Raw genomic sequence first — 14,998 nt, 5'->3', positions numbered from 1 at the left:
ACTGCTGTGTACAGATCAAACAAGAACAAGTTTTCGTCAGCGGAGATTTTTTTTAGTTCTTTAATAATGGGATTCTTAAAAGGTTTTGACTTTTTAGACACTATATTTTCATTTACACTTCTTCTGCGTATTTTTCATGATATTATCAGTTTTTCCTTTCTTTTTCGTAATTAACTTGGGGTTGGGGTTCACTCTTCAAGAATCTGTCTATAGCTACTAGGGTTTTCCTGAACGTATCTTGCGTATGATTCAGTATCCCTACAATCTAACCAGCTAGTTTACCAAAGGAAATAAGTCCAAAACTTTTGAAGTTTAAAAGTAAGAAAAAAAAAATCTTAAGCCCACCTTTCTGACACTCTCAGAGACAAACAACAGGAGAACCTTTTGAAACATACATGCATAAGCAATTACACATAAAGCTCTTAACTCTGTGAACATTAATTATTACTGATTTATTTTCTGCCTTCTTTTTCTGTTCCTTCTTTGCTAAGTTCTTGTTCGTTTAGAGGGAGAAAAAAGGGTCCAATTCAAGAACTGGACCTTCATGATCCACACAAGGATCTGTGCCTGCCACCATTAATTTTGGTTCCTATGTTTGTCTTTTCTTTTACATATAATATCCATAATTAACTTGTAGTACTGAAAATTTAGTAGCATGAATAGCTGTAAAGCCATCGGATCGATCCTTTTCAGCAATGGAATGAAGGATGGGATCTGATCTGAGAAGTGCAAAAATTCACCAAGACAAGATTAAACCTTTCATAGGTATATTTAAGGTGTATTTGAACATAAGCAAAGCCCAAAACTAGAGCCTTTAGCTATTAGCTATTTAGCTTAGCTTGACTTGCCAGCAAAACAAAAACAAAAAAGAAGTATTGGCACATAAAAGAAGAAAGCAGGATCAAGACATCATAAATGTACACTGAACTTGGATCTGCGGTTTATGATCAGAAGAATAAAAAAGGGAAGTACCTTTTTCCCCTTAAATGAATGAGCTGTGAGGAGGATTGTGGTTTGCTCTCCTACCAAGATAAGGGCAGCCTTGGGCAGTGGAAAACTGCTGATAAATAAACCTAAACAACCCCAGCAGATTTTATGGCTGCAGCCAAAGAGGGAGGGGGGAAACCCTAATTGGAGAAAGAGAAGGTGAAAAGCAAGATGATCAGTGAGAAAAAGGTAATGGAAAGAGAAGGGGAAGGCAAAGAGCATTTAATGAATGGGGATGGAATGGAGGCAAAAGACAAAGGTGATGAAAATAGCAAGGGTACACTAAGGAATGACCGTGACCTTGCATCTAATAATAATATCAGGGGATGTCTCCCATTTCTCTCCTCTCTTTTTTTCTCTAATGCATCAGTTCATACTTGACATATACTCCCTAATCCAAAATAACAATTATCAAAGTTTCTTAATGGAGAACTCTATGTATTAACAATTGGGAAAGGAGAAAGGAAAAGCATATTAATGGAGAATTCTTCTACATGAATATTTATCAATCAATGAGGCCGATTCTCAAATAATGGGAAATAATCACCCCTCGGATCATAATGTTAATGCTTCCTTGAATGTTTGTTACAATTATACTTATAACTCTTTCCCTAATGATAAACTATTCTAAAAACATAATTTATTATCAATGATAAATAATTTGACATTCTTTAAATTAAGTTTTGAATTCAAATCTTATAATAAGAAACAATAATATTATGAGAATTTCAAAGTCATACTTAACTCCAAATATAATTGAGCTCATGCAACTCCAAGAGGAGATTTCAAACAAAAATAAATAAATAAATATTTAATAATATATATATAGCGTTAGGATCCACTTACAATATGTAAAACTCTTTTAGTTTTAAACATTTTCTGGTTCGTTGGATTAAAGGAAATCAAATACTGAAATTAACTCCTTATTTTTTTTAAATAGTAAAATTTTTTATTAATTGTCTTTCCTTGCCTCATATGTGTAAAATAATTTTCAAAAAAATATCTTTTTATAAATAATGAGTTAAAAGTATAGATGAAGATATAGATACTCTCTTAAAATAAAATTTGAGTTATTAAAACTCAAAATTAATAGATCCTCGAGTGACAACTAGTTAATTTAATAAGATAAGATATTAGATTTTTTAAGTAAGATAAGTGATTTGGATTTTGACATTATAAACGGAGAACATTGGTTGAGATGATCGCTCCATAATAAACATCTATATCATCCGATCTGAATTAATCAATCAATATATTATAAACAATTAAAACATGTGTTTTAATCTACTAACATTAACACTAGATTCAGTATAATAATTATTTAGCGTATCAGAGGATAAATATTTTATTCTAAAAACAGAATTAAAACAATTATCACGTGTCCAATTAAAATTAGTTATAAGTGATTAATTATTTTTTTTAACAGTGATAACTGAATTTATTAATAAAAATGAAGAAATCAAAATTACAATGTATTCAAAGAGAAAATTAGAGACAATAGTCGCAAAAAACTTATACATAAAATAAAAATATTAAACCCAAAGATACGAAAAAATTGAAACATTCTGAACATCAAAACAATCTAATAACCTTCATAAAACTCCTCTGTAATTAATTATTTTTTTTAAACCTCTGCACTTTAAAGTTAACACTAATTCAGTTACAACAGGTGAATTATTAACTGAGTAAAATAAAAATGTAAAGGAAACTCTGCTAATACCTACCCAAAGCAATTTAATATACTTAATCTTTAGCTGTTGCGTTATGTAACCAAAACAAAAGGCTGTTGCATTTAGGACTAATAACTCAGTTTTAAATGTTTCTCCCAAGTATCTGCAATGACAGCAGCAACTGTTGTTTAAATCTAGCTTCATCATTTCTTTTCATCGGCAATTCTCGGTGAATGTTCATGGAAATTCTATCAAGATACTTGACAAAAGAAGATTCAGAAATGGATTCCACTGTTATTAGAGCCGCTGTTCTTTATCAGTATGCTCTTCTCTAAATGGTCAATTAGTTCGTTTATTTGAACTGACGGATCATACAGTTCATAAAAGTTCATATTAAAAGTTCAGTCTACTCTATAGTTTTTTCTCAGCTAGCTTGATATTAAATTCCCAGTAGACTCATCTTTTTCATAAGAGATAATAAAAGACCAAGAGGCCTACCCCAAAACCTACCATCAAATGCCCCAGATAAGCATGTTACGCAACGCCTATCCTATTCATTTGTAAATTATATAAACCACTGTTGGGCTATAAGCATTCCATATGATCTTTCATCTTTTAGTTCCATGACTTTCCTCATGTCCAATCAAGCCAATTCACATGACAAGCACACAAAACTAACTTTGGAAAACGTTAGCTCACCAGTGAAACAATCCAAATGGGGTGCCATAAAATGTAATTTTCAATCCAAAACCAAACAAGATTTTATGTAAGAGATGAATTTGAGAAATTATATTAGAAATTGAAGTAGTGCGGAACCTCAAAATTCTAGAGGATGTGAAATTAGATCAACAAAAGAAAATAAAAAGAAAACATTTGAATTATATAAGAATTTAAATTTTTAGAGATACGAGCACCCAACACCTCCTCGATCCATATATGAACTTATACATATAAAGTTAACGGTGAGATGTAATTTTATGGGTTAGTTTTTCTCTCATATCTACTGTAAACTGATGAAGTGACTGGGATTTGATGTTCACTGGTATGTCCAATATGTCTGCAACAGTCTCCATTATAAGATGGGGAGATAACAACAAGCTGGTGGCATGTTTATAATGGCAATGGGAATACCGAAGACTAATGTTCCCTCTAGATAGTGTTAATTTAAATTGAAAGGTAGTCTAGGCTACGATGGTACTAGTGGTGGGAATTTGACAATTTTATATTAAAAACTCTAAATAAATAATAATTTAAAAAAATATGATTCTATGGACATTATTTAAAAGAATAACCCTAAATCGTTCACATCAAACGATTTTGTGACCTACAAACCGTATGTTAAATCCTTTCAGGTAAATCGATAAAATAATTTTATAAAATGACCTCGCGCATTGCGAAGCGCGAGGTAGCCTTTATGATCCAAAATATCGCAAGATTTATGAAGGACTTCGTGGCCTGCAAAGTGCGAGAACAATAGATTCTCTACCCTCCCTTAGTGTCCATAGCCTTGTTCGGATACTATTTTTGGGTGGGAAAATGATTTTTTTTTAATTATAAACGTGTAGTGTTGTAATTTATCTTTAAGGTGATTATAATATCAACATATATAAGTTATTTTAAGCGGGGTAAAAATGTTGTTGAAAATGGTTAGAAATCATGGTTTTCTGAAGAAAGAAGAAAAAAATAGTTTGATAAACATATTAGAGTGTTATTTCTGCTTGTAAATATGAGTAATATGTGTTGTTAATTAAAAAAGAAATAATGAAAAAAACTCATTTAATTGATACGTGAGCCTGAGTGATTGAGACATTTGTTCTTCGAGTGTCCGAGATTCCTACATATAGATAGAGCATAATTTCGATTGTCCGGTTCTTTCTTGATGTTCAACCAAATCTTCGTCACAAAAAATTCGGGTTGACTGTGGACGACCGATTTTTTTCGTCGTAGTGCATAATCTGGCCGTATTGTATGTGTATTATCAAATTCATCCAGATCTCATTCATTTCCAATGGGAGGGAACTCATATTCATAAACCTTGAATATAGTTTCAAGTAAGTAAACCCGATCAACGAATCTCATGTAGGGTATTTGAACATAAAAAGTAACATCAATGGTGTGCGAACACGAGTATTTGAAAGTTTGGAAAAATTACTCGCATGTTTTTTTCTCGTAAATTAACCACATATGTGTTGTGTTGTATGCCTACCAATGGCCTCACAAATTCTTATACACAGAATAATGACATTTCGCGAGAGAATCATATGAAACTCATCGCGTTGTAATGGTACTGGAATGTTTACAATTTTATGAGGAGGTCTGGGTAGATTTGGTGGCCACCTGCCATCCAGTCAGCTGCTTGTCTTCCTGAGATTGCGAAAAGGGTTGCCAGTCGATAATATGTTACATTGACAACGAACGTGATAGGCAAATGACACACTCCCTTTAGTGATGAATTTATTGTCTCAATCAAGTTCATTGTCATGTGACCATACCATTTACCGTCATCAAATGATCGAAACCATTTCTCTTTTGAGATTCTAGCAAGGTAGTTGAAGCCCTCAGAATTCATGTGTCTCAGTTCCTGCATCAAGTCTTCAAACTCACATACAGACTGTGTGTAACCTATTAATAAAAAGTGGAACAATTAATTTGAAATAATTTTTGTAAAGATATGGTAAACCGAAAAGGGTGAAATACGTACTTATTTAAAGCAACATTAGGCGCTCATATTGACTCTTGAACTTCTGCAAATAGTTTGCGACAATATGTCGTAAACAATACATTTAATTAATATTTGGGGGTTGGCAAGACATGAACATACGCTGGAGTGCGTATTTGATACCAGCACCTCTATCAGAAATACGACAAATCCCATAATCTCTTTCCTGCATCACATGTGATAGAACATATGTTTGTATGTTCGTAAGGAAGAATTCCTAAGAGTCAATATCTTCCTTTCGACAATTGCGAAAACAATGAGAATAATTTTTCTATTGTCATCTTGTGCAACCGTCAATAACATTACTTTAGTGTATCGACTATATAACCAAGTATTGTCGATTTGAACAACCGGCTTGCAGTGTCGGAATACATTAATACATTGCGGAAAAGTCCAAAAGAGCTGGTAGAATTGGTAGACACCTTGTACAACACGATCATTTTTGTACGCTGAGATTGTTTCCAATTTCACAATTGTTCCCGGAATGTGTTTCTGCATCAGTTTAAGCCATGGCCGCAATTCATTGTATGATTCCTCCCATTTGCCAAAAAAATTTGTTGGGCTTGATACCTTGCATACCATGCTTTATGGTAGTCAACTGTGTACCCATATAGCAATGTAACTGAAGCAATACAGGTCGAAACCGTAACATGTGGATTTGATTTAAGCAGCAAAATGAAGGCTTCAGAAAGCACGTTCACATCCAAGTTATGATGATCTTGATTCAGGATGTTGGCGGTGTATGTATGTGGTTGGACGCATTTTGTGAGTTTCCAAATGTTGTTCATCGTCTTCAACCGTGATATAAAAACCCTCCAATTACATCTCTGCTCCTTGTAGAGACAATTTTGTACCACGAGCATGTGGGACATTTTTTTCATTTCCTTCATCAACTTGTTATATGTTAATTTCGTTGGTAGCTTTATTGTTACAATGTGTGCAGACTGAAACACGACACTGAGAGATGCATCACCGATCATTTAACCATCGTAATATATCAAAGCAGTAAGGCTTTCTCTCATTGACATTTTAGCTAAGTGATTGCCTGATAATACTGAATTGTGGTTTTTTATTGTTCAAGAACCTCACAGGTTGTAAGACGCGATTTCAAATAATGCTTGTATTATAAATATTTTTCTATTAAGAAGGTAAAATATTTTTATTGTATTATAAATATTTAATAATTTATTGTTTTATTAAATTTTATTGTACTAGTTTTTATTACTTTGTAGTTATAAAATGGAAGGCGGTTTGCTAGGTTTAGATGAGAATCATATCTCGAGGCATTTTACCGATACAGTAACAATTTTAAATTGCGTTGTTATTTTAATTATTGTGAATGTTTTATTTATTTAATTTTTTAGTATTAGTTTATATTTTAATTTGTATACTATTTATTAAATTATGAGAGATACCATATATTAGATCCACTCATTCGTAACGTTAAGTTATAGATACCTACTCGTGTATGGCTGTATTTAGCTGAGGCTGGATTCGATTACGTAGCGAAATGTGAAGAGCACTGTAACATTGAACCCAACCTTATTTCTGCACTGGTTGAGAGATGGAGACCAGATACACACACATTTCATCTTCCGTGTAGAGAGTGTACTATTACGCTGGAGGATGTTTTTATACATTTGGGGCTTCTAGTAGATGGGGATGTGATTTTAGGGGTTGCGGATGGTGACTGGCATTCCTTGTGCAAGGAGTATCTTGGAGGTGTCCCGCCTAATTTTAATAGTGGTCGAATACCGTTAAATTGGTTGGATACAACTTTTAAACATTTAAGTCACGTCGCCTTCGAGGAACAAGTTAAAATATATATACGAGCTTGTATATTACAGCTCATAGGAGGGATCTGATACCCGAAAAGTCGCACAAGCAAGTTTATTGTATGTGGTTGTGTCACCTCACAGATTTTCACGTTGCCGTGCACTCAGTTGGGGCTACGTAGTTTTGGTATTTATGTATAGGGAAATGTGTCGAGCAACTGATTATTGCAAAAATGCTATCGGCGGATGTCCCATTCTTTTCCAGTGTTGGGCGTGGTATCGCATGCCCTTTTTATGTCGGTCATGAAAAACTCGTTGTTATTTCCGCTATTATTGAGGTAATTTCAATACTGAATTCATATATAACTAATTTTATTGAATATATAATGAATTTTTTTCATTGAATAGGTGGTCAAGTGTAAGAAAATATCATAGGGATTTATCGAATAAATTAGAAGAAATTTGGTTACTCATTGATCAGAAGTTTGATACAAAGGTATGTATTTAAATTTTATTATTTACTTTTAATTATTGTTATATAATTAGAATATTATTTTGATAAGAATTATATATACTTGTTTTAGTTTCAATTGGCTCCTTATTCTATTGAAGAAATGAGTATTTGTATCCCACATCACTTGAGAGGCCCATTAGATGTCTGGATGGCGATAATCCCTCTGATATGTTACGATATTATTGAGTGGCATCCTACTGATCGCGTGGTCCACCAATTTGGTTGACGATATGCATATCATCGATAGATGGGGCAAAAAAGAAGTCAACTGACTGCTGAAGCACATTAAGTGGGTAATGATATGGGAGGATCGACGTGAACGCATTCCTCATACAGAACCCATTTATGTGGATCATTATTCGTTGCGGATGATTATTATGAGTGGTTCAATACAAACAGGAAATTGTTCCTACTTTTCTAGGAAGCACGAGGCGGGAGCATTCATCGGTGCCGACAAAGACATTCACCGTCACAACATCATCATCCCCCGACTCATGTATAGAGAGAACACACTTCCCTCTTGTCCTCGGTTGCATCACTAGAACCATCACAATAGCCACCATGTACACCAGTGTACATTTCGCAACCGTTTCAGATGGCACCGCAACCTTATCAAATGGCACCGCAGCTGAGTTAAACGCCACCACTTCCATATCAGATGTCACCGCAGCCAGGTCAGATGCCACCGTAGCTGGTTCAGATGCCATCGCTGTAGGGTTTTATGACCCCTCCTGGCGGATATTATAATTTCATGCTTGTAGATCCAACGTGGGGTTCATATGTTTCTTATTTGGCGAGTGAAGGTTCACCACAAACACATATACCTCCGACGTAGTTTTCGCACTCATCGATGTCGTTGTTTTCACAGTTTTCACAGTTTTATATGAGTGGTGGGATAGTTAGTCATACACCTCCAGGGTCATTATTCTATGGAGGTGTTACATCGTCATCCGTCCCTCATCAACAAAATGTAGTTGCTTGTGATGATGATGATGAGGAGTAGGAAGAACAAGTTATACGAAGAAATCCTTATCGACATAGACAACCACCGCCCTCCAGAACACATTCAAGACACGACATCGATAAAGTTGTTTAGTTTGTAATATTTTTATTTAATTTTGTTTGTTTACCAACAATTGTAAATTTTTTATTTAATTATATACTTTTTATTTATTTTGTTTGTTAATTTTATTATTATTTAATTGTTCGAATTGCATCGTATGCATTTAATGTTTCTATTTTGTAGTTTTTATTGTTTGAATTGTATCCTTTTTTTGTATTTCGTTTGTAATGTTTTTTATTTAATTTTCACTTGAGTATCCCATTACTCGGTGATGCTCAAATGAAATTAATTAAAAGTAAATGAAAATTAAATAACACAAACTTAGATTTCATAAATAACAATTACATCATCACAAAATCAACGGTTACTTGATGACAAAATATATGAATTTTTTTCCTATTGTGTCCCTACAATGTCCACATCTTTTTTTTTCTCTGGACGTCTCCCGAATATCCATATCACAATGAATTATAGTGGATTTTGGATGATCGGGCTTCTTTAATAAAGACAGATCTGGTATAATCGGAAGCCAATTCTAAACCTCGTCAGGGTCTTTCTCATTACCTATGGGGGGAACTCAAATTCATATACCTTAAATACTTCTGAAATTCAGTATACAGATCCAAAAAAGGTTATAGTCTTGACGGGTATGATAGCAAGTTGCTATGACATGGGAACATGGATACTTCAGAGCTTGAAAGAACCCATAGTCACACTACATGTCTCGTAGACTAACTCTGAACGAGTTAGCTTGAATCACTTGAAGAGGTCGCGGCATCTCTGTGACACAAAGTAATTCATGGGTTCTACAGAAGATTGTTACAGACATTCCATTTGATGCATCAATTCTTTTTTTTATAGATATACAACTAATCTTGGGTGCTAGACATGACCGTTTTGCATCCAAGTTTGAGTTTATCCCCCGAGCTTGGCAAAAATCACTCTCAAATGAAAATACATCATTTTAACCAAAGCCGTTACTGGTAAATGACGTGTCTCCTGTATGGTCGAATTGATAGCCTCAGTCAATTTGGTCGTCATGTGTCCTTATCGATATCCATAATCATCTGTATTTGTTCACATTTCTTTGTTGATGAGGCTGATGTAATTGTATCCTTACTCTTTATTTCCTCGTAACCTAAACGTCAAATGTAGAACTTATTGTTAAGTTTCCATAAAAATAAAAATGATTGAGAAATAAAATTAGACATTTTGACATACCATGCACACAAGTAATTGTCTCTCATTATTCTTCTTGAACTTTCCATGATAGTTAACAGCAATGTGTCAGATACATTACCGATGTTGGACATAGGGTGGTTGCCACATTGGACCTAAAAAACCCATTGCTGCTTTGATCCCAGCTCCACGATCTGAAATGACACAGATTTTTCCCTCTTGACAAAATGTAAGCGTAAGTTTCTGAGAAAAAAGCCCAATAATATGTATTTTCTCCTTCAACAAAGGTAAAAACAGTTGGAAGAATATTGCGATTACTACCTGAACAACTGTCAATAGTAAAACTTGCTTGTATTTTCCATACAAGAATTTCCCATCAATTTAAACAATAGGCTTGTAGTATTTCACAATATTAATGCACTATGGGTAAGTAAAAAAAGTCGATAGAATTGGCATCGATCGCGAAACACTCGATCGTTGTGGTATGCTTGGTAAGTTTCAAAGTCGATAACTATCCTAGGATTCAATCTACACACTACCCTAAACTAACTTGGTAGTTCATTGTAAGATGCATCCCACTCGTCATGAAGTTTTTTAATGGCATTTTGCTTCCTGTATGAGACGGTGTGCCCATATTGTGACTGTATAGCTGAAATCAGCACCACAATAGCTATGTGGGAGCTTGCTTTAACCATGGGCATGATGGCTTGACAGATAATGTAGGAATCCAAGTTGGGATGATCCTGTTGATCCATCTAGCACATCATGTGTGAGGAACGTTATATACTGTTAGTTCCTATATATTGTTTTTCCACTTTCTCTTCTATACACGAACCATCAAGTTCTATCCGTTATCATGTTGGACATAGTAGCAAACAAACTTTTCGGTGGTGGAACGATCGACTTTAAACTGAACAGAATTATGAATATTGTACTTCTTAATTGACATCATCCCTTCCTCTTTAGATGGAAACTCTATTCCTTTATATAACTCACCATCATTAACTGATGAGTTAAATTCGTAGTCACCAACATTAGGCATATTCGCAAAGTCTGGCCTATAAATTGCATCATAGTCAGCTTCATACATGTGTGCTGGAGGTTCGGTGTGTACCATATTTGTGGGAACTTCATCTACATCATCATCATTGGAGTCCATGTTGAACTGTGGTGATTCTGGCTGAATGAATATTCCAGTCTATGTATCATCCTCACTTGGCTCACAAAGAGGTTCTTCTGGTAGAGATGAGGGTTCCTCCATGATGCCAACATTTAAGTGGAACAAGCTGGTAGTTGAATGCCTTCCCTTTGAACTTGAAGGCATCTCGACATTGAGGTCGAAGAAGCTCGCAATTGAATGCCTCCCCTTGGAACTTGAAGGCATCATGTCAAATGGGTAATGCATAGATTGTTGCGTCAAGGGCATCTCCATATTCAGATCAAAGAAATTGGCAGATGAATGTCTTACCCTTGCATTGGAAGCGATGTTGCCATACGGATTATTTGTGGAGCCATCTTGGTACAGATCGTAACAAGTTGCTGATGAATGTCTCCCCATTGAACTTGATGGGATGGCACCATGATGTGGATTTCCCATTAACGAGTTAAAATCATTACACATTACTTGAGTTGGGCTATCAACTTGATTATCTTGTTGAGCCAACCCATAGTGGGAGCATAATGACATACCACAAACTGCAAGCACTTCAACAAATGTCGCATACATTTGTGTATCGATGTCTGAATATTGATTCTGAGAATCAACCATCATAGCAACATCATCACCGTTGGAGAATTCAAACGCTGTATAAGTTAACGGAAATACTACAGTTGAAAATCTGCATTGAAGTGAGGACAGTCTTCTAGTACTTCCAGTATGAACCTTTATTGAAATTTTAGTGATCAGCTCCTCAAGAGTGATGTTTCTCTTTAAGGATATTCTAACAGAATGATTTGATACGAAGACAACGCTGGTTTCATCTTTCTGAATTTCTCTATCATATTAAACAATAGCTGAAATACGCGTCATTTTGAGAGTTTAAAAGATTGAGTCTTATATCTGCAAAAATAATAGTTGAAATACGCCTAATTAAATAAATAGTATATGAATTAAATATAAACTAATCCAAATTTTTTTAAAAATTTCACAATAATTTCAATAACACAATTTCATATTGTTACCATATCGGCAAAATGTCTCGAGGTATGATCCTGCCTTCCAATTTTACAACCGCAAAAACTAATACAAAATAATTAGCACAATGAAATTTGTTCAAATAATTAAATGTAAAATAAATATAATATAATAAAAAATAGTTATACCTTATAAATACAATAAAAAATCTACTTAGCTTGATAGAAGTGAGAATAAACAAGTAATTTTGGTGTGGTAATGTTTGCATTCAGGGGGATTATTTATAGGGGAGGGGGATAGGTAAAAAGCTGAGTTTTTAGGCTTGAGTAATAATGGAGTACCCAATAATTCAACGTGCATAATGGAAGGCTCGAATGACCATCCACGTCTTTCCTTACGTGGAGCCAGCTCGAACAAAACCTAGTGAAGGCGCGATTTACTATCCACGCTTTATTAACACCGTGTCAAAAAGGGTGCTAGATCGATAATATTAGGGGAGAGGGTGCCTGACAGGTAATTATTGGGTCTAAGGTGATATTTCGATAGAAAGGCTGGGATATTCACTTGAACAGCACTAATAACTTTTGAAAGGGAAAAAAAACCTTTTCCGGTGCATAATTATCAAAGCATGCATACTTGCTAATTTTCATCATCTAACTTTCACGAGTCTGCAAACAATGGTTCCTCTTTATTTCCGCAAGTTCAGCAAATGCAAGTGAATTATTGTCATTTTTCTGTTTACAGCTCTCTGTTTGGGCTTCATTAACGATCAAATACAATGTTGGGCATTTTTTTTTGTGGTCAAGAAGGCAATAATGGGCTATGAGAAGCTTATTATACAACTACAGATCCAACATTTGGCCTCTTTTTTATGTGAACAAACCTGACAGACCGTGGTTGTCCACAATTTGATTTGGCATATTATGTTTCTTGTTAGATTGGCAAAACAGTGCAAAGTGCAAACATTTTAGCTTTGTCTTATTATTTGAAGTCAACTCTTCTTGTCTAATGCTTTTCCTTGTAGGCCTCTCCTTCATCAAGTAATACTATCAGCAACGCCAGCAATTAAGTATTAGCGTTAGTAATTATGGTTTGAACAATGGGAGATGGAGGGGGTCCAGTTGGATTGGGAAAGCTTAAATTGAACTACAAGTGTTAATCTATGGAGATTATGACAAGATCGAGGAGGAAGCAAATGGATTTAGTAGTGAAATAATGATATGTGCAGATGTCACATTAGGCACGTATATGCAATCTAAATGGTTGGGCCTGTTATCCCAAATGACACTCACTGTTTCTGTGCGCAATGAGTTGCAGTACGTGCCTACGTGGAGGAGGATTATGAAAAATTCATATAACATTCAATAAAATAGTCATTTGATTCCTATTTTTTACTCTAGTCCCTAATATTTTATTTTGAGGCAAAATGACCTTTAATTAGATGAAAATCTTTAACTGGCTAACGATGAACGTTTGTTCCCAACGTGACATATGTTAACACATGTTATGTGTACATAAGTGACATGTAACATATGTCACATGTACATAAATGATGGCGTGACACATGTTACGTCATCACTTTAAAGGCATATAACTTACCATATTAGCAGCAAGCCTTGATCATTAGTCAACTACACTTTCTACCTAACAAGGAGGTGTTTATCTTCAAATAAAATGTTGGGACAAAGTGCTTCAAAAAAATAAGGATTAAAGTGATTATTTAGTCAAATGTTAATGGTAAACTTTAGTATTATGCCTTTAATTTTTAACTTGAGAGTGGTTGTGATTTTGGGGGAATTCTGGTTTCGGGTGTAGTTGATGGTTAGGGATGATTATTCGATGATATTGTTTGAAGTTTAGGGATTGAAACTATCATTGATGGGTGTTTTGATGGGGGATAATTGACAATATTGGGATAATGTGTCTTGGATGCTGGCAGCATGGTGTGTTTCCTACTTTGGGGTGTTTGGTCCGAGTGAGTCTCTACGGTGTCAAAAGTCCAACCCATATGGGCTCTGTCTATGATTTAGGACTAAGTAGGTTTATGAAATGTTGGCAGTGGATTAAGGATGAGTGTATATTTGTGGGAGAAGAGAGCAGCTTGAAATATGGATGTGAATAAGATTTATTATAAGTTTGTGGTGGTAATTACGTTCGAGTTGTGAGGGTGAAGATGATCATAAACAAAAGAAAACATTTATAAGATAACATTGGTAGGTGCATCTACAGATGATGAGAGAAAAAGTTTAGAACATTTTGTGATCGGAGATGAAATGAAATAAGATAAAATACATTTTATCGTATCACATCTATTTTCTTAACCTCTTAAAAATTTTAGAGATTATATATATATATATATATATATAATTTATTGTCTAAATTTATTATACCAAATTTATTAATTATCATATTATATGTCTTTAGTTTATTAACAAAGAAGGATTAATTTATCACTCTTTTAAGTAAGTGTTTTATTTTTTATAATAAGACTTAATAATCAAAAGATTATTTAAAAATTTTACCTCATTTTTTTATTAATTAGTTTTGTCATTTGCCCAAATACACGCATCTCAGTTCTCATCAACACTTCAATTCGCGCCCATTTAAAAGATTGCCAACTTTAAGCCCAAAAAGGGAAGGAGGTCAAGCCATCTCCCTGACTCTCTTTTCTACAAATAAAATAAAGTAATTTACCTTAAATTTTATCACACATTTGATGTAGATAAAAGATGTTTAATAACAACATCTTTATAGAAAAATATTTAACTGTCCTAGATAAAATAATAAAGAGTTTGCACATAAATATTTATAAAAATATAGTTTTAATTCTTTAGATATAACCAGATTTTTTTAATATTTTATTTGAAAACTCTATAAATGTATGGGAGGGTAAAATTAACATTATAATAATATTTATTATAACTTTATAATCATTATTTTAAGAAAAGAGATATTCT

The sequence above is a fragment of the Hibiscus syriacus genome, unplaced genomic scaffold, assembly GCF_006381635.1.
Source record: "Hibiscus syriacus cultivar Baekdansim isolate YM2019G1 unplaced genomic scaffold, ASM638163v2 tig00110183_pilon, whole genome shotgun sequence".
NCBI classification, from domain to species: domain Eukaryota; kingdom Viridiplantae; phylum Streptophyta; class Magnoliopsida; order Malvales; family Malvaceae; genus Hibiscus; species Hibiscus syriacus.
Note: the sequence above shows the minus strand (reverse complement) of the source record.